The sequence below is a fragment of the Protopterus annectens genome, chromosome 5.part0 (genome assembly GCF_019279795.1).
Source record: "Protopterus annectens isolate FY-2018-M chromosome 5.part0, PAN1.0, whole genome shotgun sequence".
NCBI lineage: Eukaryota > Metazoa > Chordata > Ceratodontiformes > Protopteridae > Protopterus > Protopterus annectens.
The window spans coordinates 803,831,100-803,858,624 of NC_056735.1; the positions used below are offsets into that span (position 1 = coordinate 803,831,100).

The 27,525-nt window shown below is 43.3% G+C and overlaps 1 long non-coding RNA gene across 1 annotated transcript in view; it reads right to left on the bottom strand.

Moving 5' to 3' along the window:
* LOC122802051 overlaps positions 1 to 27,525 on the bottom strand; it is a 108,832-nt gene that overhangs the window by 43,408 nt on the left and 37,899 nt on the right. Inside the window, exon 2 of the long non-coding RNA XR_006364863.1 lies at positions 889 to 1,018. This is a non-coding gene — a long non-coding RNA (uncharacterized LOC122802051). The remainder of the gene's footprint in view (positions 1 to 888; positions 1,019 to 27,525) is intronic.

Here is a 27,525-nt window from a genome sequence, read left to right on the forward strand (position 1 = left end):
TAGGAGACAGGCACTAATGCAGAGAATGGATGCTTCCATTAAATATTAACATAAGTCTAACAGTTCCAAGGCAAGCAGGAAACTATTAAGAATTTAGGATACAGAGCATAATTCATGTTTTTTTTTCTTGAAGTGAAGAGATGATTTTTTGTTTTTGAAAACATCAGTAAGGCCTCACTTTGGGAGTAAAAATAATAAAGTAGTAGTAGCTAGCTCTTTTGGTCATCCTTAAGGAAAGCTGAGGATCAACCCAATCTTGAACTAAAAACCCTTTGAAAAGAAGCCAGTGACAGTAAAGTATTTTCTCAAAACTTCCACTGGAAGTCTAAACATGTACTTTTTGAAAGTCATGAAGGAATAGCCTAATAATGAAACACATGATGTCTAAGTTTAAAAATACAGTATTGGTAAGTACAGTTTAGCAATAAATGGTGAACAAAGTACATTTTTGGCATTTCTGAAAAACTTGCAGTCAGGGAATTTACCTGAATATAATTCAGACAAATCTAGAAAATTAAACAATTTGAATAAAGCTGAAAATCCTTACAAAAGCCAAGAATTACTGCAGACCCCCCCACCCCCTCCGTGATACAATGATCATGATGTTCTTCATGAAAAGTAAAATGGATCCAGGAGGTAAAGCCCCTCATTTAGAGTTATGGCAGGGAAAGTGAACTACAAACAAAAAAACAATCTCTTGTGTTATATTCTCTAAAAAGTTAAGGTAGAGTAACCAGATGGTATAGACGGAGAATGACATTGAACGTTTACATTTATACTTAGTCACCTCATGGGTGTCACTTTGCACAGTGTTAGTGCACACATGCAGGAAAACAGTTCCTTTAGCACAGAGAAATCTGACTTTGCTTTAAGAATATAATGAATTACCTTTGGAAGAAGTAGCAGCCATTTCTTCCAGCATTTTTCTCACGATGCTTGCAAATGATGCGGCATTCACCATTGATCCTCCAACAGTCTCTCCTATCCTCAGCTGCTGCTTTAACATTTTCTGGATCACCTTAAAAATATATAAATAGATACAAATTAAAATAATTTCATTTTGAAAAGAAAATGTGCATTTGTGATTACTGCGCTGTGACAAATGAATTATATATAGTGATAGCATTAGCATTCTTTCAGTCTACTTATTTTATTATGTACTGTGATATTCAGAGTTTTTTACTTCATTTCTTACTTTATTTTGCAATATTCATCATGTTTATTGGGGTTGCTTGTTTTTCTGCTTGAATCCATAATCTTTTTTCGCAATGTGTGTGTGTGTGTGTGTGTGTGTGTGTGTGTGTGTGTGTGTGTGTGTGTGTGTGTGTGTGTGTGTGTGTGTGTCTGTGTGTCTGTGTGTGTATGTTTGTGTGGATGCATGTGGATACATGTGAGTGTATGTGTGTGTGCGCATGCATGAACATGACTGTGTGTATGTCTGCATCTGTTAGACTTTTCATGTATGCCTTTCTCATGTGGAACATTTTCAGGACACTTAATAACATATCTGTAAAGAATATATATTTTTTTACTTCTCACCTTTTAGAATCCACACAATAACATTCAGCTATTCAGGGGCATCTGCTTTTTTTATATATATATATATATATATATATATATATATATATATATATATATATATATATATATATATATATATATATATATATACACACACACACACACACACACATATATATATATATATATATATATATATATATATATATATATACACATATTGCTTTTTCATTACTAAAGACTATAAATTGTGAGACCACAATAATTTTGTCTTTTATCTTAGGTTCATAGGTTCATAGGTTCATACTAGGCTATCTGCCCTAGGGCATTTATAAGCCTAGCCAGAGTGTGTTTGGCTTTCGCCACCCATTTTAAATTAATTTTGCTATGCCCTTTTTCGAAGTTAGTATACTGTGCCTCTGTCTAACAGTGACACAGAAGTGATACCCGGGGTAAACCTACGATCTCCCATCCACTCATCAAGATTCCTCTTGAAGAGAGTCAATGAGGGACTCTGCCTAACCTGGACTGGGATTTTATTCCAGAGTGAAGGGAGCCTCTGGGTTATGAATCTGTCCCTCCAGCATGTCCTATTTATTTCAGTGCTGAGGTTCAAGTCTCTCGAGCGCGTAGCTCAATGGGATTTGGATTTTCTGAGGTGCAGCATGTCCATTAATTCCGGGTTGAACATGCCTTTATACGTCAGGCACAGATTGCCTCTGAGCTGGCGGTATGTCACTGAGTAGAGCTGGAGTTTCTTTAACCGGGCAGCATATGGCATCTGTTTGAGCCCTTTGATCCTCTTGGTGAGGTACTTTTGGGGTCTTTCCAGTTGCTGCAGGTGTCTGGTAAGGTACATCCCAAAAGGGGCATTGTACTCAATTATGGGCCTAATGAGGGATGAGTAAAGAGGCACGATGACCTCCCCTGATCTAGATGTGAATCCCTTCATGATTAGGTGGGCTATATAAAATGTTTTTCTAATCACTTTGGCCACGTGGTTGTCAAATGAGAGATTGCTATCAACTTGGGTCCTCAGGTCCCTAATTAATTCTTCTGTACTTAATGGATTACCACCTATGTGGTAATTTGTGGGCACTTTGTTTTTGCCAAAGAGGATGACTATACACTTTTTGGCGTTTAGCTTGAGGCCATGGCTCTGGCACCAGTTGTCTGTTTCTATGAGGCCCTTTTGGAGGATGCTTGTGTCGGCTGGAGAGTCGATTATGGTGCCCAGTTTGCAGTCATCTGCGAACTTGGTCAGCCACAGACCTTCTGTGTTGGCCTGTACCTCCGAGAAATATATACCGAACAAGAGAGGTCCCAGGACTGAGCCTTGTGGGATGCCACTTGTAACTGGTTTGGAGTCTGACATGGCTCCAGCAATTCTAACCATGTGGGTTCTGTCCTTGAGCCAGTTTGCAACCCATCTAGTGACATAGGGGTTTATATTTAAGCTGGTGAGCTTATCTATAATGCCCGAGTGGGGTATTGTATTGAAGGCTTTTGTGAGGTCCAGGTAGGCTGTGTGGACCACCTTCCCCTCGTCAATGACCTTGGTGACTGTTTCAAAGAAATCAACCAGGTTTAAGAGGCAGGATCTGCCCTTAACAAAGCTGAACTGGGTAGGATCCAGTGTCTGTAGGTCCCCAATATCTTTATTTATGAGGTCCATGATGATCCTTTCCATAGCTTTGCAGACCAAGCTAGTCAGGCTTATGGGGTGATAGTTTCCAGGATCCGTTGAGGCATCACCTTTGTGGAGAGGGACCACTGTTGCTGTACGCCACTCTTTGGGTACATATCCTGTAGTAAGGCTGAGATTGAACAGTAGTTTTATGTTTGGGTTTAGCTCTTCTTGGAGTTCATGTAGGATGCAGCCCGGAACACCGTCTGGTCCAATTGATGCTGTGTTTTTTGCTTTGGAGAGGGCGGCTCTTACCTGAGCATCTGAGATGTCAGGGGGGCAGCACTCTGCTGGGATAGATATTTGCCCTTTTAGTGGGGGGGGGATTTTGCACTGAACCTGTCATCTGGGATGTTGGCAATGTCTGTGGGTTTGTTGTATTTTTTGTCATTTTGGACTAATTCTGAGCATATCTGGGAATTCCCACCCAGGTTCCTAGCATAACAAAAGAAAGCCTTGTGATTATCCTTAGTGTCCTGTACGATTTTTCTCTCAAAGCTGGCCTTAGACGATTTTATGAGTGCCCGTAGTTTTTTGCTAATACTGATCAGAGATGCCTTCCCTTTTTGGGATTTTGCTCTATCATGTAGTAGCTTCCTCCTTCTATTGTACAGTTTGTTTATGGCTGGGGTCCACCAGACAGGACGTCTATCTTTGGAGGATTGGGTCTTGGTTTTATTTGGGATTGCATGATCCATGCATTCCTGAAGGTGTTCATAGAATGCATTTATAAAGGATTCTGCGGTCTGGGCCGTATTTTCCACAGGCCCGGGGGCTTTGAAGGATTCCACCTCGGTTTTGAGGAGTGTGAAATTTGCTTTAGAGAAGTTTTTCACTGTGGTTTTCTGGGCAGGGGGTGGAGTCGGGATGTGAATATCCAGTGAGATTAGTTTATGGTCTGATCTTACCAGTGAGGGATACACTTCTGGTCTGGAGCATAAAGTCCCCATGTTGGTGATGATCAGGTCCAGTATGTTTTCCCCTCTTGTAGGAGTGGTAACAAGTTGTTCCATAGCATTTGAGTTTATAAATTCTAGGAACCTTTGGGCTAGGGTGTTGGAGCTAGAGTAATGCTCCCAGTCTATGTTTGGGTAGTTGAAGTCACCCAATATAATGGTGTTTGGAGAGACCTTCATATTTTCCAGTGTTCTCAGGAAGGCCGAGTGGGGTTCCTGGGTTTGGGAGGGTGGTCTGTAGCAGGCTATAAACTGGAAGGCAGTTTTACCCACTGTTAGTTGCACATGGATAGTCTCTGATGCTTCATGCTGTGCCACCAACCTGGAGGTGTGGGTATCTTTGACGAATATTGATACTCACCCTCCTTTTGTGGTTCAGTCCAAGTTTTGGGGCCGAAAAGCATGGTATGAGGTATAACCTGGTAGTGCTGGGGTGCTCTCGGGAGCCTTGAACCAGGTTTCTGTTACTGCAGATATCGATGTTCTCCATGCTAAGGAGAGCTTTGAGTGCGTGCATCTTGAGGTTTAGACTTCTGGCGTTGAGTAGCATTACTCTTAGTTTCTTATCCCTTGTGATACCTATGGAGGTGGGTTTGTCTTTTGAGCCTTGCCTAAAAAAGGCACTATTGGGGTAGCAAGAGCCTTTGCCAATATCCAAAAGCCCAGGGGTGACAGGTGCAAGCCATCCCTAGCGAAGCATTGTGGCTTGTCGAGCATGTCATCCCAGGCTGACAGGCATTGGATCCCCTTTGAATGACACCAATACTTAAGCCAGTTGTTGAAATTGATCATCTTGTCTTCATATTGTGTCATCATTCTTGGTGAGGGTAAGATGCTACTCAAGGTCAGGGTCATACCGGCCTGGGCTACATGCTCAGAGAGCTCCTCTATGTCTCTTTTCATGTAGTCCAGGGAGGTACATCTCAGGTCATTCACACCAGCATGGACAATGACTGAGTCATATTTGTACTTGCCTTGGAGTGACCTGAGTGCTTGTGTTATGTGGCAGATCCTAGCACCCGACAGGCAGCTCACCGTGACCTTCTCCTTGTTCAGCCTGATGAGTGGGACGTCAGTGTGCCTGATGATAGAGTCACCTATTACAAGTGTATCAGGTGTGTTGTTTAGCCTTAAGGGCTGTGACTGTTCGGCACACTGGCTTTGTGAGCTATGTGTTGCACGTGTTTTGTTTTGGGGTAGCGGTTGCTTGGGTGTCTTCTTTGGAGGTCTCTGCTGCTTAGGCAGATTTTTATTTAGAGCCTCTGAGTATGTTTTTGTGTGTTTATGTGTTTGGCTTGCTGTCGTGGTAGGTCTATGTGAGACAGGAATTTTAGTGAGTGTGGTTTCCTTCTCCTGCTGACTGGTTATGCCAGTACTGAGTTGAGAGAGCTTAGCCTCCAGTTTGGCTATATGGTTGCATCTCTCACATGTGCTGGAATTTGTTGGGAGGAGGAGAGGGTTGTCTGTGTACATGAGGCAGTTGTAACATTGCCTCAAGATTCCCAGATTCACCAGCTGGACCGGAGAGGAGATTGATCTTAGCAATTTATATATAAGTTTTTTCAGCACCATATTTTTCTTATGCCCCCCCCCCCCCGCAACACATGTTGATTATCAAGCCTCACCCAATGGGGCATGAGACTGTTTGTTACCTCTAAGTGAGTCTCCCATATCCATGAGGTTGCAAACTTTCAAAAGGGACACCATTTATGCAGCCATGAGGGTTGCCTGTGTCTTTGATGCTTCTCTTTCTTCTATGCATGTGCTGATGGGAAGGTAATTCTTAATCTATCCAGGTAATTCCAGTTTACACTCTCCAGATCAGGGTCCAGTGACCACCAATCAGTGTCTCAAGACACCTTTACTACAGAGTCCTTCCCGCCCAGTCTGCAGCTCATTTTAAGTTGCAGTGATGTCGGAATTTCAATCATGCCCCTCCTTCCATCCCCTAGTGATTGACATGAGCTGCTGCATTACAATGGGGACTTCCTACAGTCTACCTTGGATGTATTGTTTTTATTTATTTATTTTACATTTGTAAACCGGGATAGTCCAACTGGATACATGTCCATTTTCAGTGGAGGTCCGGGGAGATAAGGTCCAAAGAAACACATATGCAAGACATTCAAACAATATATTTTACATGCTTCTAGTATATTCAACCAGACAATATAGATGAGCTAACATTATTAATTCCTTCACAAAGACATATATAATTATCAATACATATACAAACAAGAATGTATGTTAAATATCTATCTAGAGTCACATCATGCATCTGAAAGTGGTATTGATAAGACTAAACAGTCCTGTCTGGAGATTATGTGTTTAAGGCAAGAGTTATAGCAGGAGTGGAGTAGGACTGAAGTTAGTCTGGTATGGAGCAGGAACATAACCATTTGTTGCTGAGATGGCTTTTGATAGATTTCTTAAATTTGGATAGAGAAGATTCCAGGGTAATGGATGGAGGCAGGGAGTTCCAAATTTTGGATATGTAAGATGAATAGAGGAAGTCACCGGCATGGTTGTGTGATCTAGTAACTGTTAATAGTAACTTATCTGTGAAGCAGAGTTGCCTAGGGCAGGAATACTGCTGAATTAGGTTGCTTAAAGCTGGTGTTTTATTTGAGTGAGAGAGCAGCTTATAAGTAATGATAAGTTGATTGTAGATTAATAAATTTGGCAGTTCAAGCCAGTCCAATTGTTTTAGGTTATGACAGTGATGGGTTCTAAAAGATGAGTTATTAGCAAATCTGGCTATTTGATTATAGCATGTTGCCAGTTTGCTGGTTTCTGTTTTGGATAGATTTGTTAAGATTGGGGATGCATAAAGTAATGTTGAGAGCAAATGAGTGCGAGCAATTGTGGTCCTAGCAGTATGGGTCAAGTAGGATTTGTGTTTGTAGAGACTACCTAGCTTTCTGTGAGTGTTTTTAATAGCTAGATTAATGTGGATATCAAACTTTAACTTATCAATGGTGATGCCTAGTAGTTTTGTGTGAGATACGGGTGTGATAAGTGTACCATTTTTAGAATGAATATTGAAAGTGGAGGTAAGGCTGGTATTTTGTGAAGGGTGAAATAGCAGGATCTTGGTCTTTTTTGGGGTTAAGAATGAGGCCATTGTCAGTAAGCCAGTTTTCAACTGAGTGGAAATTATCCTGGGTTTTATTGTGTAGTTCTTGTAGGGTTGAGGCACTGCATATTATAGTGGAATCATCTGCATATTGAATAAGGTTAGTGCTATTTGCTGCTGAGTGGAGATTGTTTGTGAAAATTGAGAATAGCAAGGGACCCAGTATGTATGAGTAATCACAAGCATGCACACACACACACACACACACACACACACACACACACACACACACACACACACACACACACACACACACACACACACACACACACACAAGCTTGCATGTGTTCTCATGCACACACACACACACACACACACACACACACACACACACACACACACACACACACACACACACACACACACACACACTCTCACTCACACATGAGTGTGTGTACATCCCTAGGCCTAGCATCACTGTCTTGAAAGCACCAAAAGCACATACCCCCAGCACATACCGTAGCACTAACCAGTGATGCCATACAAGTAGAGCAATTGACCACCAGGAAGCCATCACTCCCTCCTTCCAAGGATTAGTGAGCCATGCATTACTCCTTTCCCATCCTCCCCAGCCAACCCAAACAAGTTCCAAGTTGCTACACTAATTCAAGTCACCTTGGTCATAGTCAAGGCTTTATGCCTGTAAGCCATGCAGCCTGCATTTTCAGCACTGATTTGATCTCATTAAGCTGTGCTCTCTTCATCTATTTGTGTATATGGAGTGCCCCCCAAGAAGAGACAATATATTACACAGAAGGCATACTACATAGCTGTAGAGTAGCTTCCATTTCTCTTCCTTCTACTTATAGCATAGTACCCTAAAAATATAAAAATCCTATTGCCCTTTGCTGCAGCACCTGACATCTGATTAATGATCTCTAGCTCATCACATATGAACAATTTAAAATTATTTTTGTAGCTGAGACCTTATCTCCCTTCCAGTCATGTAATAAACTCCTATGTCTTTGAAACTCATCTGAAAGTTGCTACATTTGAACACTCATCCTTAATTGCCAGCACATAGGACATTCCTCTGATTTACATAAATTTATCTATATCTGCCTACCCTTTACCAGATTTTAGTGGCATCCATGAAATACAATCTTTCTCCAACTTCTCCTCCTCCCCCTCCTGTAGCCCTTAAACACTCTTAGCTGCACAAACTTATTAGACAAGCAAAAGTTCAGAAATGATCAGCTTGACATGACTCTGGTCAGTCTCTGCTCATAGAAGTATATCATTGATCACAAATATCTAATTTATATACATTCACCAGAACTGAGATTAGAACGCCTACCTAAGTAGTTATTTGTATTATAGTGTCACACAGTTATCGCATGCACCAAAGAGCTTATGAGGCTGAGGCCTGATGAAAGGGACTTCTAAGGTGAATCATATCTGTAAGACTGCTAAAGTAGGAAAATGGGAAGTACCCTGGGTTTGAATGGACCAAAAAGCTTTAACTTCTAAACACACAAACACTTTCACATTTGTCAGGACTCAGATTAGAACTCCTTCCTAACTAGTTATTTGTACTATCGTGTTACACAAATATTGCACACACCACACAGCTTATAGGGCTGAAGCATGACAAAAGGGACTTCTGTAGTGACAGGCATCTTCAGGACTGCTAAAGTAGGGCAATAGGAAGTGCACTGGATGGGGAAGGCCTGTTCATTCCTAGAAGCTACTGACATTTCTCTAAGTGTATGTATGTCATGTATTGTTTCAGTACCTCGTGACATACCTCCTCAGATCATCACAGTGATTTACCAGAGGAATACAGGATGAATGATGCACACACAAAAATTATGGGCCAAATGCTACACTTTCTTGCACAATCCAGCCTGTTGAGAGGTGTGCCTACAAGCAATTGACTGCTGGTGCTGTGGAAACAGTCCAGCACCTTGGTGATATATTACAATGGTGGAATCTCTGTGCATTTCTGTTCTGGCCTGGTCTGATTTCCAGTCTATGGTTGGGTAATATAAGTCAGATAGGATCAGGGTGACAGGCAGACTCTGGATAGATTTGCAGGGGATAAGATATGTGGTGGGGTGTCCTGGGTCAGATATGTTTGCCTATAGCTACCAGTACTTTGCATATGGGTCTTCTCAATGGTTGACTGCACTTGGAGGATCTTGTCAGACTGTTTGACCAGCCTGGAGGTGTGTATTTGTCTCACATATATGTATGGCCCACCTCATTTTGCTTGGATGGCCACATTTTGGGGTCAGGATGTTGCACAGGATGAGTGATGAGGGAAGGGTGTATTACTTGCCATGGCTGTGGACCAGGGTTCTGTGGGTACAGACATGTCACCATCTTCCAGGGTTAGGACTGCCTGCAATGAGTGCATTCCCATGTTTAGACTCCTAGCCCTGCCTGTTGACTGTACAGAGTATCACAGAATGTCCACATTCATGACTCATATATCTCGTTGGTTACCCAAATAAGTGTGGTTTTCAAGGAAAAGGGTTTTGCAAGTCAGTCAGGGTTGACGTCCGATATTACTGACAGTTGACATTGCAGTTTCAGACTTTGTACTCATCAGACATTCAATGCTACTACAATCATTCCATCAACTTTATAACATTATTAGAGCAGTATTTCAAAGGTGTCCTTCTCTTTGGACCTTTTTCACCCCATTATTCATGGCTCTGTCCAGATTTCTGGCTCTCTGACACTGGCAGCTTTTCTCCTAGTTTGCAGATGACTACAAGGTGGGTGCTATTATTACCCCCCACATGAGGTTGACATCCTTCACAAAGGCCTCTCTGAGACCTATGATTGTTGTCAGAACCCTGAACATAGGCTCAGTGCCAGATGATGTGCCGCCATCCCCTTTGGGTATGACATGGTTCCCATAAAGTAATACATTGATGGTAGTTCACTGAACACTGATGTTGTTATAATGGAACTGGGAAGACAGGTTGGCTGTGATCTCTATGGTGACCACCACAGTGCCAGTGTCTTCCAAAAGTCCTTCTATGTGTCACTTCTCCTGACTCAGGGTGTTGAATCCAGGAAGTAAAAGCACAGTGTTTTCCTGTACACTCCCCTCAGTAGGACAATCAATGTGTACTATGGCCAATTTGTCATGTATCAACACTGGACACCAGCAACAACAGGAGAAGCTGCAAATGTATCTCACAAATAGGATCTTGTGTACTACACACTTACCCCATATGGACAGACTCCAACAACTGCAATGAATCTCTGTCTCATATTGGCTACTTAGGAACAATCTCTGCCTGACATACACAGCAAAGTCTGACCCATCCTTGTTAGGAATGCTACATCCGAGGAAACCAATCTGTCCACACAACATGTCCCAGATACCTCAACCCCATCCTCACAATCAACAGGACATGATGGAGGGACAGGTTCATAACCCAGAAATTAGCCACACTATGGAATAGATGACACATAGTCTAGTACCAACCTATGAACCTACTGGCCCAAGGGCCTATACAAGCCTAGCCATAAAAATTCCCTGGCTATTTCTTCCCAGAATATTTACTTCCCTGGTTCCCTGTCTAGCAGGGCAACTGACATGATCCCCAGGGTGAATTTCCTATCTCCCAGCCAATCGTCAAGGTTCCTTTTGAAGAGGGCCAAACAGATACTCTACTTGACATGTATGGGAAGTCCTATTCTGGAGTATGGGGAGTCTCTGGGACAGTAACCTAGCCCTCCAGCATGATTTGTTCATTGTTATGACCAGGTATAGATCCCTGGAGCATGTGGTTCTGAGGGACTGGGATTTCTTTAAGTGTAGCATGTCCAACAGCTCTGGGTTTGACATGGCCTTGTATGTTAAGCAGAGATCGTGTCTGAGTAGGCGATATGCAACAGAGTATAGCTGGAGTTTTTTTTAGATGGTCAGCATAGGGCATCTGCTTTAGGCCTGTGATTCTTTTAGTGAGGTATTTCTGTGGCCTTTCCAACTGTTGCAGATGTCTTGTGAGGTACATACCAAACAGGGCGTTGTACTCTGTAATGGGTCTAATGAGGGATGAGTACAGTGGGACAATGGCCTACTTTGTTCTGGATAAAAAGCCCTTAGTGATGGATTGTGCTACACAGAAGGATTTCCTGACTGTTGTAGCAATGTGGTTATCAAAGGTGAGACCACTGTCTACCTGTGTCCCTAAGTCCCTTATCACACTTTTGGTGTTTGGTGTACTGCCACTTATGTGGTAATTCATGGGTACATGGTTTTTCCCAAAGGGAATAACTATACATTTCTTGCCATTGAGCTTAAGTCCATGGCTGTGGCACCAAGCATCTGTCTCTGTAAGGCCCTTTTGTAGACTATCCACATCATTTGGGGATTCTATAATGGCTCCCAGTTTGCAGTCATCTGTGAACTTTGTTAGCCAGAGTCCCTTGGTGTTGGCCTGTACTTCAGGGAAGTAGATGCCAAAAAAGCAGTCCCAGGACTGATCCCTGAGGTACTTCACTTGTCAGTTGTCTGGAGCTGGATTTGGAGTCAGCTACTTTTACAGTGTGGGTTCTGTCAGTAAGCCAGTTGGCAACCCATCGAGTGATGTAGAGTTTAATGCCCAACTTAATAACTTTATCTATGATTCCAGCATGGGGGATGGTGACAAAGGCCTTGGTAAGGTCCAGGTAGGCTGTGTGGAGTGCCTTACCCTCACCCACAGCTCTGGAGACTGATTTGAAGAAGTCAATCAGGTTGAGGAGGCAAGATCGGCCCTTCACGAAACAAAACTGGGTGAGGTCCAGTGTTTGAAAGTTGACAATGTCTTTGTTTATAAGTTCCATGATAATGTGTTCCATAGCTTTGCAGATTAGGCTTATCAGACTGATGGGATGATAGTTCCCCCGATCTAAGGTGGATCCCTTCTTGTGGAGTGGGATAAATGTAGCTGTGCACCACTCATTGGGCACAAAGCCTGAGGTGACGCTATGATTAAACATGACACTTAGGTGTGGTGCCAGTTCATTTTGTAGCTCATGTAGTACACGGCCTGGGATGTCATCTAGTCCCACAGATGCTGTATTCTTATCTTTGGAGAGTGCATTTTTACCTGTGTGGCTATGATTACTATAATTTGGCATTCTTCTGGTATTGAGATGGGCCCTTTAGGGGACAAGAGGGGGGTGAAGTTGGCACTGAATAATTCTGCCAGGATATTGGCAATATTTTTGGGATCAGTCAAGCTGAGCACACTGGCCCTCTTCAAGAAAAATCAGGAGGAGTGGATGGGGAATACAATACCCACCCTGGGAATCACTCCAATGACTGTACTCAGTAGACACACTGGGGAGTATCATCAGGTGGCATGATGCCAGTGTATTCCCATGGGCTAGCCTTGTAAAGCCTCCATGGCTATTTGCCACATACACATCTATGATTTTGAACCTATGGATCTCAGTACTGTCAAATGTGTGTGCATTAGTGTGTCTGAAAGTGTTTGTGAGTGTGTAAACGTGGGTAAATGTAGTTATTGGCCCATCTCACCCAGTACAACTACCATTGCCATACCTTACAAGTGCTGTAGATGTTATTCACTATATAGGTATCTTGGGACACTCTACAACCTATAAGCTCTGTGGTGTGTGTGATAATTGCATAATACTATAATACCAATAACCACATAGCTAGGGGTTCTAATATGAGTCCTGGCAAATGTGTGTATGTATTATTGGGTGTGTGTGTATATGTGTAGGTTACAGTATTTTGTGGCCTCTCTCTCCCAGTACATCACCCATTGTTATAATTTGCAAGGCCTGATGAAGTCCCTTGCCTTAGAAGTACCTTTGGACAAGTGTCACCCCATAACCTCCGTGGTGCATACAACAAATGTGTAACAATGTAGCAGCAATAAATAGATAGGTAGGGGTTCTATTCTCAGTCCTGGCAAGTGTGTGTGAGAGAAGAGTATCTTGTGTGTTTGTGAGTGAACGGCATCCATTGGAGGGGCATGGATTCATATTTTATGCCATGGTACACACAGTACACATTCATAAGTCTACTGTATAAGGTCCGCTGTTCACATCAACTGTAGTGGTATTTGTATTCTCTCTTCAGCCCTATAAGCCCTGTGCAACAGTATGGAATAGTATGGTACGAATAACAAGATAGGTTGGTCTGCTAATGTCAGTACCGGCAAATGTGTGTGTGCACTGATGTGTATCGCAGTGGCTGTGAGTGTGTATACTTGTACATGATACTATTATGAGTGCTCTCACACTAAGTACAGCCACCATTGTCATACCCCACAAGGCCATGTGATGTTATTCGCCTTATAGGTACCTTGTAACACTCATCACACCACCTGCAATAACCGCATAATAGTCTGGTACCACAACTTGATTGGTAGGGGATCCAAACACAACACTGGCAACTGTGATCATGTGTGTGTGTGTGTGTGTGTGTGTGTGTGTGTGTGTGTGTGTGTGTGTGTGTGTGTGTGTGTGTGTGTGTGTGTGTGTGTGTGTGAACAGTGTTCTCTGTGTGTTTGGTCAACACAATATCCTCTGGGGTTGAGGACGTTAGCAATCTGAAGTGTGTTCCACCCACCACACTTACCATTGTCCACTATTCTAGAGCTGATGTCAACTACCATAGACTGAGATACAACCACCCAGCCATATAAGCTGTGAGGCACATGCAAGAACTGTTACACAGACCTAGGAAATGTGTGCAGATACAGCTGTACCCCAACAACAATGCAGTTGATGTGTTACTACACTGCCATACCCCTTGTTGGTGATGTCTGCAGGGCCACATCCTGCTGGCACACAGACACCTGCAACACAAACAGAATACAGCATGTGAGAACAGATTCACTTAGTGTTACTAATACCAATAATGCATTATGATTGAAAAGGTACATACACACTCTGATGTATACCTATTACAAATGCCAGATGACAGCAGCTTACAAAGCATTAAATAGCTGCACTCTACTAAAGTCACCTTGTGCATCAGACCCACATAAGCATGTCCCTGCATCAATGGTATGGATGGCATGGATGTAGCACAGGTATCATCATATGCACAGGGCATTGTGTGGGTTTTCCAGAAGCCTAGGCTGGGCCACATGGTTGACATTATGTGTGTATTTGGAGGTGTTCAATAAATGTGTAGTGCAGGGGTGTGTGTGTGTGTGTGTGTGTGTGTGTGTGTGTGTGTGTGTGTGTGTGTGTGTGTGTGTGTGTGTGTGTGTGTGTGGATGTGACTTTTCTGATGGTGATGTGTTCGTGTTTGTATGCACACAGTCATGCCCTGTGGACGTCCTACACAGGGGTATTGTGGACAGTTGTGGACTGTACATGGCAGGGTGTACAGTTCACCACCTCTGGCCACGGACATGGAAACTGGGCCTGCCGAGGGTATCACTGGCACCACCAGGGCTGAGTCCAGATGCAGTACTATGCCCCACTGGTGACTGCTGCCTCCTGGATCCACGTCCCTGTTGGGACCAGCCAGGATCATGTGTCCATAGCCTGTTGCATCATGGCATGGACCGCAACCCCCTTCAGTAGTGCTGGTGGTACTGCCAGCATGGGAATGTGATGGTGCATGGCCATGTAGATGCTCAGCTGGTCGTGGTGCTGAAATACAGCCACATAGCTGCTGGCCAGCTCCTGCCAAGCACTCAAGCACAGATATTTGATGGTTGAGTGTCAAGGTCTCCTCCCACCATCTAGTCATGACCCCAGTATGCTCACAAATGGCTGGCAGGGATGTGCTCATCCATGACCCTGTGTATATGTCTAGTATTACATTCATTATGTGCCTGTGCCATCATGACAGCATGAAACATGCATCTGGTGACTGCTGCTGTGGCACTTACAACAGAGGTATGATGGGCTGCAATCCTCTTCTGAGCACCCCTGCCCATCTGCCTGTGTGTGACCTTGCCATCACTCTGGCTATGGCTAGTGCCTGCACTCTCACTTGCCATAGTCACCACAGTAGCCTGTCCCATGTCACCACTCACCAACTGTCCATAATCTGTGGCCACTGATGACGGGGTATGTGTGGGCATTGTGACTGTGTGTGGGGATGGGATTGACAATAGTGGGATGCCAATCAATGACACAGTATCAGCCCCTGACAACCCCACCTGTGCCTCAATATGAGTATCATCATGGTCAGATTCTGCAGAGACACTGACATCAGTATTAGAGTGGGAGTGACTGCAGCCACCATGTCCACCTGTGAGAGAAAAACAACATATGTAAATTACTACTGGCACTATAAGGTTTGCTGGTACACACACACACACACACACACACACACACACACACACACACACACACACACACACACACAGGTGATGTGCCTCAAAGGCATTACACAGACCTCACGTTAGCCAACTGGGGGCATTCACAACACACAGTCAGACAATAACATACACACTCTGGATGGACCCTCAGCATCATGCAGTGTAACCCTTTCCAATTACCATTACTACTAATATACACCTCTGGGATATGTGAGTGGTGTTAGCAGGTGATGTACCTTCACTAGCACACACTGCACCCATGTAAATTATTGCTGTTCACCTGTATAGCACTGTGGCAACTCCTACAGAACATACCCCCAACTGCACAGGGTTTTGCTGAATGTCTACATGTGTGGCTCATATGTTTGGTCTGTTCCTCATAACTCCCGTGTTTATCTGATGCATTACTGGGTTGGCCTGTGGATTGGTGCCACTAAGTAATGTCCTAATTGGAGGTGCAAACTGCATAACCTGCAGTACATGTATTGTAAAACAAAGCTGGTTACTCAAACAACTTCTCAAGTTTACAGTTGATATAGTAAGTGTACACATACTTGTTAACATGCCAGGTTTTCATGATATATCACATGAGACCTCAAAAATTAGGTCATGATATTACCATCATATCATATGAAATATAACCTGTGCAATCCAGCTGAAGCACATACACATCAGTTACATGTAACATCTGGTAACTGAAATAGGTACAATAGGCTGGTTGCATGAGTGTGCACACCCCTAAAATAATACTCTGTTAAAGCAACTTTTGATTTAATCACAGCATGCAGTCCTCTTGGGAAGGTTTTTATCAGCATGGGACATCTTGACTTGCCAGTGTTTGCAGATTATCCCTTGCAAAACACCTCAAACTATGTCAGATTGCAATGGCATACCCTGTGCACTGCCCTCTTCAGGTCACCCTGCATATATCCTTTTGGAAATAGGTGTGGGCTCTGACTAGGCCAGTGCAAAACATTGTATGTGCTCTGGTGAAGCCATCCTTTTGTTGATATAGATGTATGTTTCTGGCCATTGTTGTGTGGAAAGGTGGAATTCCATACCAACCACAGCTAGGTGGCAGACACCAAATTGTTTTGGAGCCACAAGGGACCAGTGTTTGGAACTGTTCATAATCCCCTCTAACTTGACTACAGCCCCAGGTCCAGTTTGTGAACAGCAACCCCAAAGCAAGACACTGTCATCACCATGCTTCACCGTGGGAGTGGTGTTGTTGTGATGATGTGCAGCGGTGATATTGTGTCAAACACACCCGTCAGAATTGTGACCAAAGAGTACAACCATGGTACCATATTACAATAACACATTTTCCCACTTGCTTTTTGCAGACCTGATGTATTGTTTTCAGACTTTCACCACGGCTGGATATTGTTTTGTGTGAGGAACTTATGCCATCTTCCAGCCCTACCCTATAGGCAGGATATATGGAGACCTGATATGGAAGGTTGTTGTGACATGTAGTACACAGCCAATACTTGCTGGAGATTCCTGCTACTCTTTCACTGCTGCTGTCTGGCTCCTGGCAGCCTCCCTGGCCAGTTTTGGTCTTGTATTCTCATAGACTTTGGTGGTATGACCACTCCTTCTCAATGTCACTGTAGCCCCATATTTTCACCACCTTTTGATGACTGTCTGCACTGTGTTCCCATGGTATGTGCAATGCTGTGGAAATGTTTTGGTACCCTTCTCCAGGCTGATACATCTCAAACATGTGGTCCCTTAGCAGCTTCATCAGCTCTATGTGAACCATGGCTGTTGCTATAGCAGGCAACTGGGTATATGTTAGGATAATCCTGGTATGACAGCTGACCGTTAGTTGCTGTTAATCAAAGATTCTCTGTAATTGATGGCTGTTGTGTACCCAATAAGATGTACTGCTGTAGTTATATTGAAAGCTGCCTCAACACAGTACTAGCTTCAGCCTGTGCACACATATGCATCTAGGTTGTTGCACTATTGTTATGTGTCATTATTGTTCCCCTAACAGATTTGTTTGCTTTACAATTGAATTGTACAGGTTATAGGTCATATGAAAGATTGGCAGTTTTTTTAAACATGTCTATTGTGTTCCCATGTTTGTATATCACACATACCTGTCATTCTAACAAGTGTGTACACCATTTATATGCACTGTATACCACTAATTTCTACAATATGACCCTAATCTTTGGGCCTTTGTCCCCCCCCCCATTTTTTGGTCTTTGTCCAGGTGTCCTGCAATGACAGGTTGTGAGGATGCTACTGATATGTGACATCTCCTGCAAATAGACCCCTGTCATGACCACTGTGATGCAATGCAGTAAACACCACCACAGATGAACATGCAGATATTGCCAAATGGATGAGTGTAACAGTTGTGTGCATGGTCACATGCATTAACGTTAGCATGCCTGAGGTACTGGTGAGCCACAACTGGGAAACCCCATACTTACTGGGTTCAGGCTGCTGTCCCATGCACAGACCAGAGGGACCTATGTAATTGTGAGGGAGAGGTATTGTCAGCAGATTCACATTAGGCACTGGTACAAGATGAATGTTATGTTTCTGCACAGGTACAGTGCACACTATGATATTACACAATTTGCTGTCCTTCACCATAGATGTGCACTTGTGTGCATTACTACACCCCATCCACTAATCTATTTTGCACTGACATATGCATCTAGAGACTCTGTAGAAGCAAGTTTAAATGCTACATCATTACATTGATGTGCACTTTGGCCTTACTTGGATGCTCCTCACCTGTTGCCTGGGTGCCATGCACCTACACAACTGCTGTTTCCCTTGTTTGGGTTTGTGTGGGGGCTACCCCAAGATTGGCAAGGAGCTCCTCTGTCGCCGTAAGTGGGGCCTGTGTGGCTGGACCCCCACCAGTAGCAGTACTGTCCTTCACTACAGCAGCAGCCCATTGCTGGGCACAACATATCAGGTCAGCTTCTCTATACCTGACCTGATTGCATATGCTTCCATTGTGGCCCAACACATTCACCCTGTGGATGATCTCATCCAAGAGGGCAGTCCGCTCCTGCAGATTTTGCTGGCTACAGCCATAAAGGATGCCATAGTTTAAGATTACAGCTTCTGTGATGGCTGCTGTCTCCACATCAGTCTAAGATGGTTGCCGCTGCATGGCACCTGGAAGACATATACAGGGAAACGCATCACAGGACCTCAGACATTGCCCAGAGTTCTTTACAGACCCAGCACATGCATATGGACTTTCATTAGCCACCACTTACGAGCACATTATACTGATCAGCAGCATGGTTTCATTCCAGGAAACAGCAGTACAGTTGTGATAGTTGCTCAGAGTGTTGATGGGGACATGCAGAGAAGGTTGGATGTAATTGCATTGTGTCTTTGAGGACTTAGAGACAACATATGACAGGATGCCTAGAAAGGAGTTGTATTGTATGAGGTGGTCAGGATTGGCAGAGGAATCCATAAGAATGCTACAGGATATGTACAAGGCTAGTGTGACAGCAGTGAGTTCTGCATTGGGATTTACAGGTGTGTTTAAAGTGGAGGTGGGAGTACATCAGGGATCAGCTATAAGCTCTTTCTTATTTGCAGTGGTGATGGAAAGGTTGACAGACATGATCAGACAGAGGTCCCCCTGGACTGTGCTATTTGCAGATGACATCGTGGTCTGTAGTGAGAGTAGAGAACAGGTTGAGACCCTGGAGAGGTGGAGGTATAGTCTAGAGAGGGGAGGAATGATGGCTAGCAGGAATAAGATGGAATATAGGTGTGTGAATGGGAGGGAGAATGGAGGAATGGTGAGGATGCAGGGAGTACAGTTTTCAAAGCTGGATAGGTGTAAATACTTGGAAACAACAGTTCAGAGTAATGGTGAGTGTGGGACAGAGATGAAGATGTGAGTACGGGCAGGATGTGGGTGTTGGGGAAGAGTGTCGTGTGTGATTTATGACAGACAAGTGCCATTAAGAGTGATAGGGAAGGTCTACAAGAGGGTAGTGAGACCAGCTATGTTATATGGTTTGGAGACATTGGTATTGAAAAAAGAGGCACAAGTCAGAGCTGGATGTAGCAGAGTTACTGATGGTATGATTTGCACTGGGTGTGGCCTAGTAGTGTCACAGTCAGTATAGTGCAACACACACTCCAGTAGTGTTCATATGTAAGCCATCCTTTCCTGGGGTAACTCAGAGCCCTGAGCTGTGTTTTATGTCACTGCAGACAGACACAGTTTCTTTGGCCATAGGTTCTGCTCAGTAATATATCAGTATAGCATGTGTTGTTGAGACATAATATTTTTAAACTTCCTGTTTTCCACATTTACATGCCCCCTACTGCATTCCATTACAGGCTTAATTGTTTGACATAGCTGTGTTTTATTGTTTTGAGTTCAGTTGGTATACTCCATCAGTCTCAGTGTATGTGTGTGTGTCTGCCTGTCTTTCTGTTTGTTTCTGTGTGTGTGTGAGTGTGTGTGTGTGTGCGTGCGTGTGTGTGTGTGTGTGTGTGTGTGTGTGTGTGTGTGTGTGTGTGAGTGTGTGTGTCTATCTCTCTCACTCTCTCTGAGACAGATGTAGGATATACATCTGTCTTGTATAGGCAGCAATTTGCCTTTAGTAGGTAATGCTCATGAGCAGCTGATGGCCTGTGCACCAGATGAAGTCCCCCGCTTGCTAATTGCATGTGGAACAGCTGTGGTATCATTCCTATACCCAACGGTATGGAAACACATTCCTATATCTGAGTACTTTATGTGGGTGTTGCTCCTTTTCCTTGCCTGGCAGGAGTACTTCATGGAGGTGTGTGATGAACAGCATCACAGAGTGCAGTTGGGAATACCTTTTACAACAAACTCTGTGGATACAGCCCAACAAACTGGGGGAGAATGCTCCAGACAGAGATGCAGCATGTAAGTATTGCTGTTATACAGTTGAAGTAATGCTAGTTTGACAGGGTTTGTGTGGATATGGCTGCTCTGCATGAATTTAAGTCTGATAGTGTCATTTGGTTGACATAACTCTCAACTGTAGGGCTATCCGCAGACTGGTCAGAGTTTGGACTCATATTTGGTGTGTTATTCACACATTTTCTGGCCTTGGAAATTCAATAGCATACTCTAAGGATTGCAGTCAGTAAATGGTAACATCCACGTGTGTTTCTGACTTCATATCCCTCAGAAAAGATATGTTACAACAACCCTGTTACACCAGCAACTTTCTCAGTTTATGGCAGCAATATGTCAATAATGACCCTGTGTTTGGGCCTCTGATCCCAAGTATATCAGGCTTTGCCCAGATGCCATGCTGAAAGAGATGTATAGGTATAGTACATCATTATATAGTGACTTTATTCTAGATAACATCCCAATGATGTATCCGACTGCCAGACATGTTACGTGTAGAAGGCCTCATATATAAGGATGAAGCCTGGTCATTCTGTGGGACTCTATACAGCTGAGAGGACTGTGTATTTCTGGCAATTGTTGACAGACTGTCAGGATTGTCTAGCATTGTATTGTGAATGTGGTATTTGGTCTGTGTAGGGTGGTAGATGTAAGTGTTGAGGGTCCTTTTCTATCTGACTTTGCATGCTGCTCCAACTTCTGGTGCTCTATCATCTGTATATGTTTGTAGGGGCAGACTGAGACATGTCCCATACCCCAGTCAGGTGTCAGACTACACTGTGAATTGAGCCAGTATATATAGGGGTAGTGTGTGAGTGGAAAACATGCTGATGACTTTGTTCACACAGTCCATAAACTACACCAGTATGTCACTTTGAATGTGGCGAGATTGGTTTTGGGTATGCACTTTCGTGCTGGTGTCTGTTGGTCAGTGCTGTTACATCAGCGTAGTGCCTGATATATTTGCAATTACATTTGTATTCCCCCATAGCAAAATTGGGTTTGTGTTGCATCATTCTGCCTGTAGTTTAGACAGTACTTGGTGACATGCCTAGCAGCTCAGTGTAGTTTCGCTACTGTGATGTTATATCCCAATATTTATCAGATGTACTGTTGCCTGGCCCCCATATGTGTTGTGTATGTCTGACACATCAGTAGGATGATGTGAAGATTTATGTCAGTAAGTAGTGGGGAGTAATTTGGTTTTGGACTTGGGCTATTCCAGTCAATATATGGTACAACAGACTGGAGGGTGTTACTGCATCAACTGTGTCACCTTATCTACTCCAGTATTAGGGATATGTTCCTAGTTTCATGGCTTTACACCTCTCCCCTGGTCAGTCTTGGTCCAGATTTGTTGCACTAAGGCATTCTGAGCATAACTCTTGACTGGCGAGATTGTTTCAGACTGCCCAGGATTATTGCTCATATGTATGTTCTGTTCCACAGAATCATTATTTTCATGTCTGTGGTAAATCACTGTGATGATGTGAGGATTTCTGTCTGTAAATGATGACATACATTTCAGTTTCAGAATTCACATTCTTCTGGACATGTATGCTGACATGAAACCTGTTACTATAGGAACATTCTACATTTATAACTGCAGTGCTTACATTATGTCCCTGTTTCTTAACCATTGTCCCCCCCCATTTTTGACAGCAATTATTCCACTAGGAGGTGTAGAGGTATGGTGCTGGGTATGACTCCACTACATGTTATGGGTATATATATTGTGCATTTGTACAGTATTTGTTGGTGAATTTGGACACTCAAACCCCTGATAGAGGGATAAGGACAGCAATAATCTGTTGTTAAGCCAATTAGATGAGATTACATGTTTACAGTGGACACGTGCAAAATGGACAGCTATGTATGGGGTGACTTTTTTGTGGGAACAGATTGCCCTTTTTTTTTTTATAAGGTGAGAGTGGCATGTTGGGGAAGTATAGTAGGTATATTTGGGGAGGTAGGTTGGGTAGGAAGACAGACAAGACAGCAGACAGGGGAGGTATTTGACACATGAGAGTAAACACCTTGGACGGGGAGAGTGATTGGGAACTGGATGCCCACAAGCCCCCAAATGGATACAGTGGGACTGAGGACCCACCCATGGGCAGTCACCACTGCACCTTCATGGCCCCAAAGGTGGCTGTGCTGGGGGCTGAGCAGGAGGGGCAGGCTGACCCTCAAGATGCACCACGTGGCCCTCAAGCTGGTGTAGCTGATCTCCAAACTCCTTTCGAAGCTCACTATGCACCAGTCCTTGGACCTGACTTCGGGTGACGGTGTTCTGTCCATGCCCGCTCCCAAGGGAGGACAGGACCCATCCACTGAGGCAGTTCCACTAGAACGTGGTGCAAGACAAGCAGATGAGGAGGTCCCAGGTTGAGTCCCAGATGTACTGGGGCCCAGTGCCTTGGCCAGCTGAGGCAGGACAGGTGGATCCACTGGTGTCAACCTTCCCAGGCATGCTATGGTGTTGCAGTTTTATAACATATGTTGGTTAGTAATGAAAAACCCATTCCAGGATTAGTTATAACAGCATGCATGGGTGTTCCCATTAACCCAAAACAACAGATGTGGAGCAATTGCATAGCAAACAGAACACATGCATATAAAGAACCACAGTGGGCACCATAACATCATGCAGGCCACCAATGATAGTATTTGAAAAGGGAACATTAATAGTCAAATGTTTAAATATTTGTAGAACAATAGGACACATGTCCCAGCAGTAGGTTTGGTGAAAAACATACCTGTTGATTTATGCGTTTAGATTATTGGTGCAGATAGAGTGCGGGAAAGACAAAGATGTCAATTAACAACTGTATAGGCTTCAATTGCTCACAATTTTAATGATCATCACTCTAATCATTACTCTCCAGGTATTACCTCACTTTACATCGACCTATGGCCTTGGGTTGGGCAGTGGTATGTTTGTAGACAGTGCATAATTACAGCTTTCTTGCAGATAATTTATACCTTTCCTTACCTGGCGGACCTGTGGAGGAAATTTCTGTTAACACTAGACTGTTTCTCATATTCACATAGTCAGGGTTACATATGTGCTCTCATACTGTGTGTGTGTGTGTGTGTGTGTGTGTGTGTGTGTGTGTGTGTGTGTGTGTGTGTGTGTGTGTGTGTGTGTGTGTGTGTGTGTGTGTGTGTGCGTGCGTGCGTGTGTGTGTGTGTGTGTGTGTGTGTGTGTGTGTGTGTGTGTGTACGCTACTGCCGTACTCTGGTCAGTCACCCTGGGTGTTGGTGACACTGACCACATGCTGTGACAGTGTGACACTTGAGGGACATTTCTTGGAGGAGACTAGTTGGTGCATGTACTTATTTTGCTGTCATTTTCAGCCTTGGGGTTGGACAGTGGGTATTGTACACAGTGTATAAGTACAGCCTTCTTACAGCTAAGATATACCTTTTCTTTCTTGGCAGACCTGTGGAGGAAATTTCTTTTACCACTACCTGACTGTTTCTACACATATTCACATATTCCTGGGTGAAATTATGCGTACAGCTTACTACCACTCCCGGTGTTCGAACTGTGCCTGTTTGTGCAAAAAATACAACAAGTTTGTGTTTCATCAGATGAGCTATTGAGAAACTGCTGTCTCATGTTTGACTGTTTTCTGTCTAATACTCTCTTGGTTGTACAATCTGACCTTGTAATTCTGACATTCATGCATGGCCGAAAGTTCTTATACTGTGTATTCATACTTTGACATAGCACAGTCTGGAAAACACTGGTTAACACATTACTATTCTGGTATCAGATCTCGGTGCTTGGAGCATTTCATATAGTTAATCTACTGTTCTAAAACTCCACAATCTTTGTCAGATGAGCCTTGATTATGGTGGTGCAGTGGTAGCATTGTTGCCTCACAGCAAGAGGTTCTCCCATTCAATTCTCAGCTGGCATGCCTTCTGTGTGGAGCCTGCATGTCTTCCCCGCGGTCGAGTGGCATTCGAAAGACATGCGTGAATGGGTGTGCCTTTGTTGAAGGTTGGGTGTCAGGTTGGCACCTTGGCACCATAAAAATCTACTGCCAATCATTAGCGGACCAGAGTTCCGCTGTGGCGACCTCTAACCGGGAAAAGCCGAAAGAAGAAGAAGAAACTATAGCGGCTGTGCAGAAACTGTATACATTTCAATTCATAACATCACATACCAAAGTAAACACAACCAGTCTGGGGTTTTGACTTTTATTGACAGGTACTGACACTTTTATTGATATATACCCTGTATGTCACTATTACTCTGCTAATGTCTCGTTTATTCAGTACAAACCATACTCATTTTAAATACTGACAGGTGACATTCTACTCCTTTCTATTTATTTGCCCTGAATATTACAAGCTAGATTTGCACTCACCAGTCTTACAATGCAGCCTTAGCAGTCTGCTGGTGTGGGTGTCCAAGTTAGTGGCCCTCTCATCTGCAACTGTACAGGAGATAGAGAAACATTTATGCATACCTACCCATCAAATACACAGGCTGGACTTTGGAAAACACTTATTGATACTGATACTTACACACATCTGGGACATTCCCTGCCCATGCATCTTGAACCCCCTGGTCCAAGAGCTCCCTCTTCCTACACTTCAAGTCAGAAAAATGGTGCCAGACCTGCTCACCAGTCCAGGGGATGCCAGTGTCACTGGTAAGATCACGTGTGAGATATTTCCATGCCTACTCTTTATATTTAGAGCCCTGGTACTGGTCCTGCAGCAGTCTCCCTTCATGGTCTTTTACTAGGATTCCAACCATGATCCTGGACTCCTGAATCCCCCAGCACTGCAACCAAAAGCACACACCTTCACCAACACCGGCCATAGAGCCTGCAGTGATGAACTACAACTGGTTATGGGCTGTATTCCCACCTGTGAGGTTTAAATAGGGCTAATTTCCCACCCTTTGCCATGATTGGATAGTTCTGAATATGCTGAGCTAAACTAAGCAATGGACAAACCCGCTTAGCAAAGATAAACATTGCTTAAAGGGGAAGATGCTAAGCACTGCTTACCAGTGCACAAATCTGTGTAGCAATCCTAATTATTGCTAAGCATACAAATTTAAGCAATGCTTACTCTAGCTAAGCATAGCTGAGCACAATTTAGCATTGTTCAGCTTTCATTTTATGGACTATCAGAATTGTGGGGTTGATTCCTTCTTAATGGCATTGTATGATATGTATGTTTCCCTTCCATAACATCCCCCTATGTGTTTTCATTACATTCTATTCTTTTGTGGCTATACTGTATGGGACACTTGTGTTGATATGGGGGTTTTACATCTGTACTCCACTGACATGAGAAATTTGGACCTGCTACACTACCCTGGTTAACAAATATATATATATATATATATATATATATATATATATATATATATATATTCACTGCCTATTTATAAAAAAAGATACTTTTAGTGCTGTTTTCACATATAAAAATTAATGGACTGCATAGGGACTCGAACCGTGAATAACTGCATACTAAGCGAAATCTCTAACCCCCTACGCTATTTCATTTCAACTATTCTGGTTGTATAGTTCTATTTAGCTCCTTCAGATGTTTAAGCTATGCTATACACAGCTGTGCAACGTGCACACCTGCTCAGCTACACTTAAACTTTAGTGGGGACAGAAAAAAAAATTATTATTTATTTTATTTTATTAACTAAATGTGCACATAGCTAACAGTCATACCTCTCCACCTCTGACAATATACAATGTGGATGAAGCCTAACATGATGGGAGGGCAAAAAGGATAGATTTTAAATATTGTTCTTACAAACTTGGGAAGTTTATGACTAATAGGTTTTGCATTAGCATAACTTACATGGAGGATGTGGGGGTCTTACATTCATATGTTTGTCATTATTTAATGACTTCAAGCCTCAGCTCTAAGCCAGGACACAAATCTGGCCCTTCTGCATATATCTGTTCAGTTGGCGGTATGCTGACAGTGTCCGTGGACACTGTTTTTCTTTTCAAAGTGCCGTATGGCACTTACTGAGTGCAGTGGGGCATGTTTACTGTGCAAGCAATGCTCAAACATGCCCCCTGCACTCGTTCACAGATTGTGCCCATGCAGGTTATACAGCAGCATGCCTTCATGAATATGCAAGGAGCGCTCCTGTGCTGCACTGGCACGATCCGGTCTATGCAGGAATAGTGCTATTCCTGCACAGAGTTTAATGAATCCCAGGGTCTGTCTTGTAGGACACTCTGTACAATTGATTTATGTTTCTTATACATGTTAACAGGAAAAGATTTAGATTATTTCTTGCAGTAGCAATTAAAACCCTACCACTGGCATAGACTGAAATACAGTTGTCAGTAGATTGTTTTGGTATTTGGCATAATGTCCTGTTGAGTGGCTTTCATTCATCTATTACCAAAGTCCAGTATAAAAGCCATTGGTCTATACAACAGAGCAACATGCCGATCTGGGAAGAAGTTGACAAAAGGAAAATCCACGATACCAGGCACCTAAACAAAGCATAGACTTGTATTTGGAGACCAATTATTAGCTCTGCAAAAACAATTTAACAAATTACCTCTGGGTGAAATGGAAACTCCCTGTATTGGAAACTAGGGAGAAACTCATTGAAAGAACTGCAGATACACCACAAAAATCAAACAACAGCCACCAAGTAAGAACCAGTTCAGGAATGGAAAAAATACACATTTTATCCTAGTTTATTAGATCGATGACTGTCGGTTTGTTAATTTTTTTTTTCTTGTAGAGTCCGAGAATGCAGGACTGTGGTAACATCAGTTCAGTAAAGTAGAGCTCAGGTAGATTAACTTGTTGAAGCAGCAGGGAAAGGGAGTAGTGAGGTAGTGTTCACTACTAGAACAGATATAGTGTCCTAAGTGCCAATTTTATGGATGAAGAATAATTGTGGATAGTCAACAACAGGAACCAACATGGGAAGTATTTTTCACATTACTTCAGGATATAATACAAACAGCAGTCTGTGGCCTCCACTGATTGCTTTTCAGCATGCATGCAATGTAACATAGACTCTTTTTTTATCTGGCCAA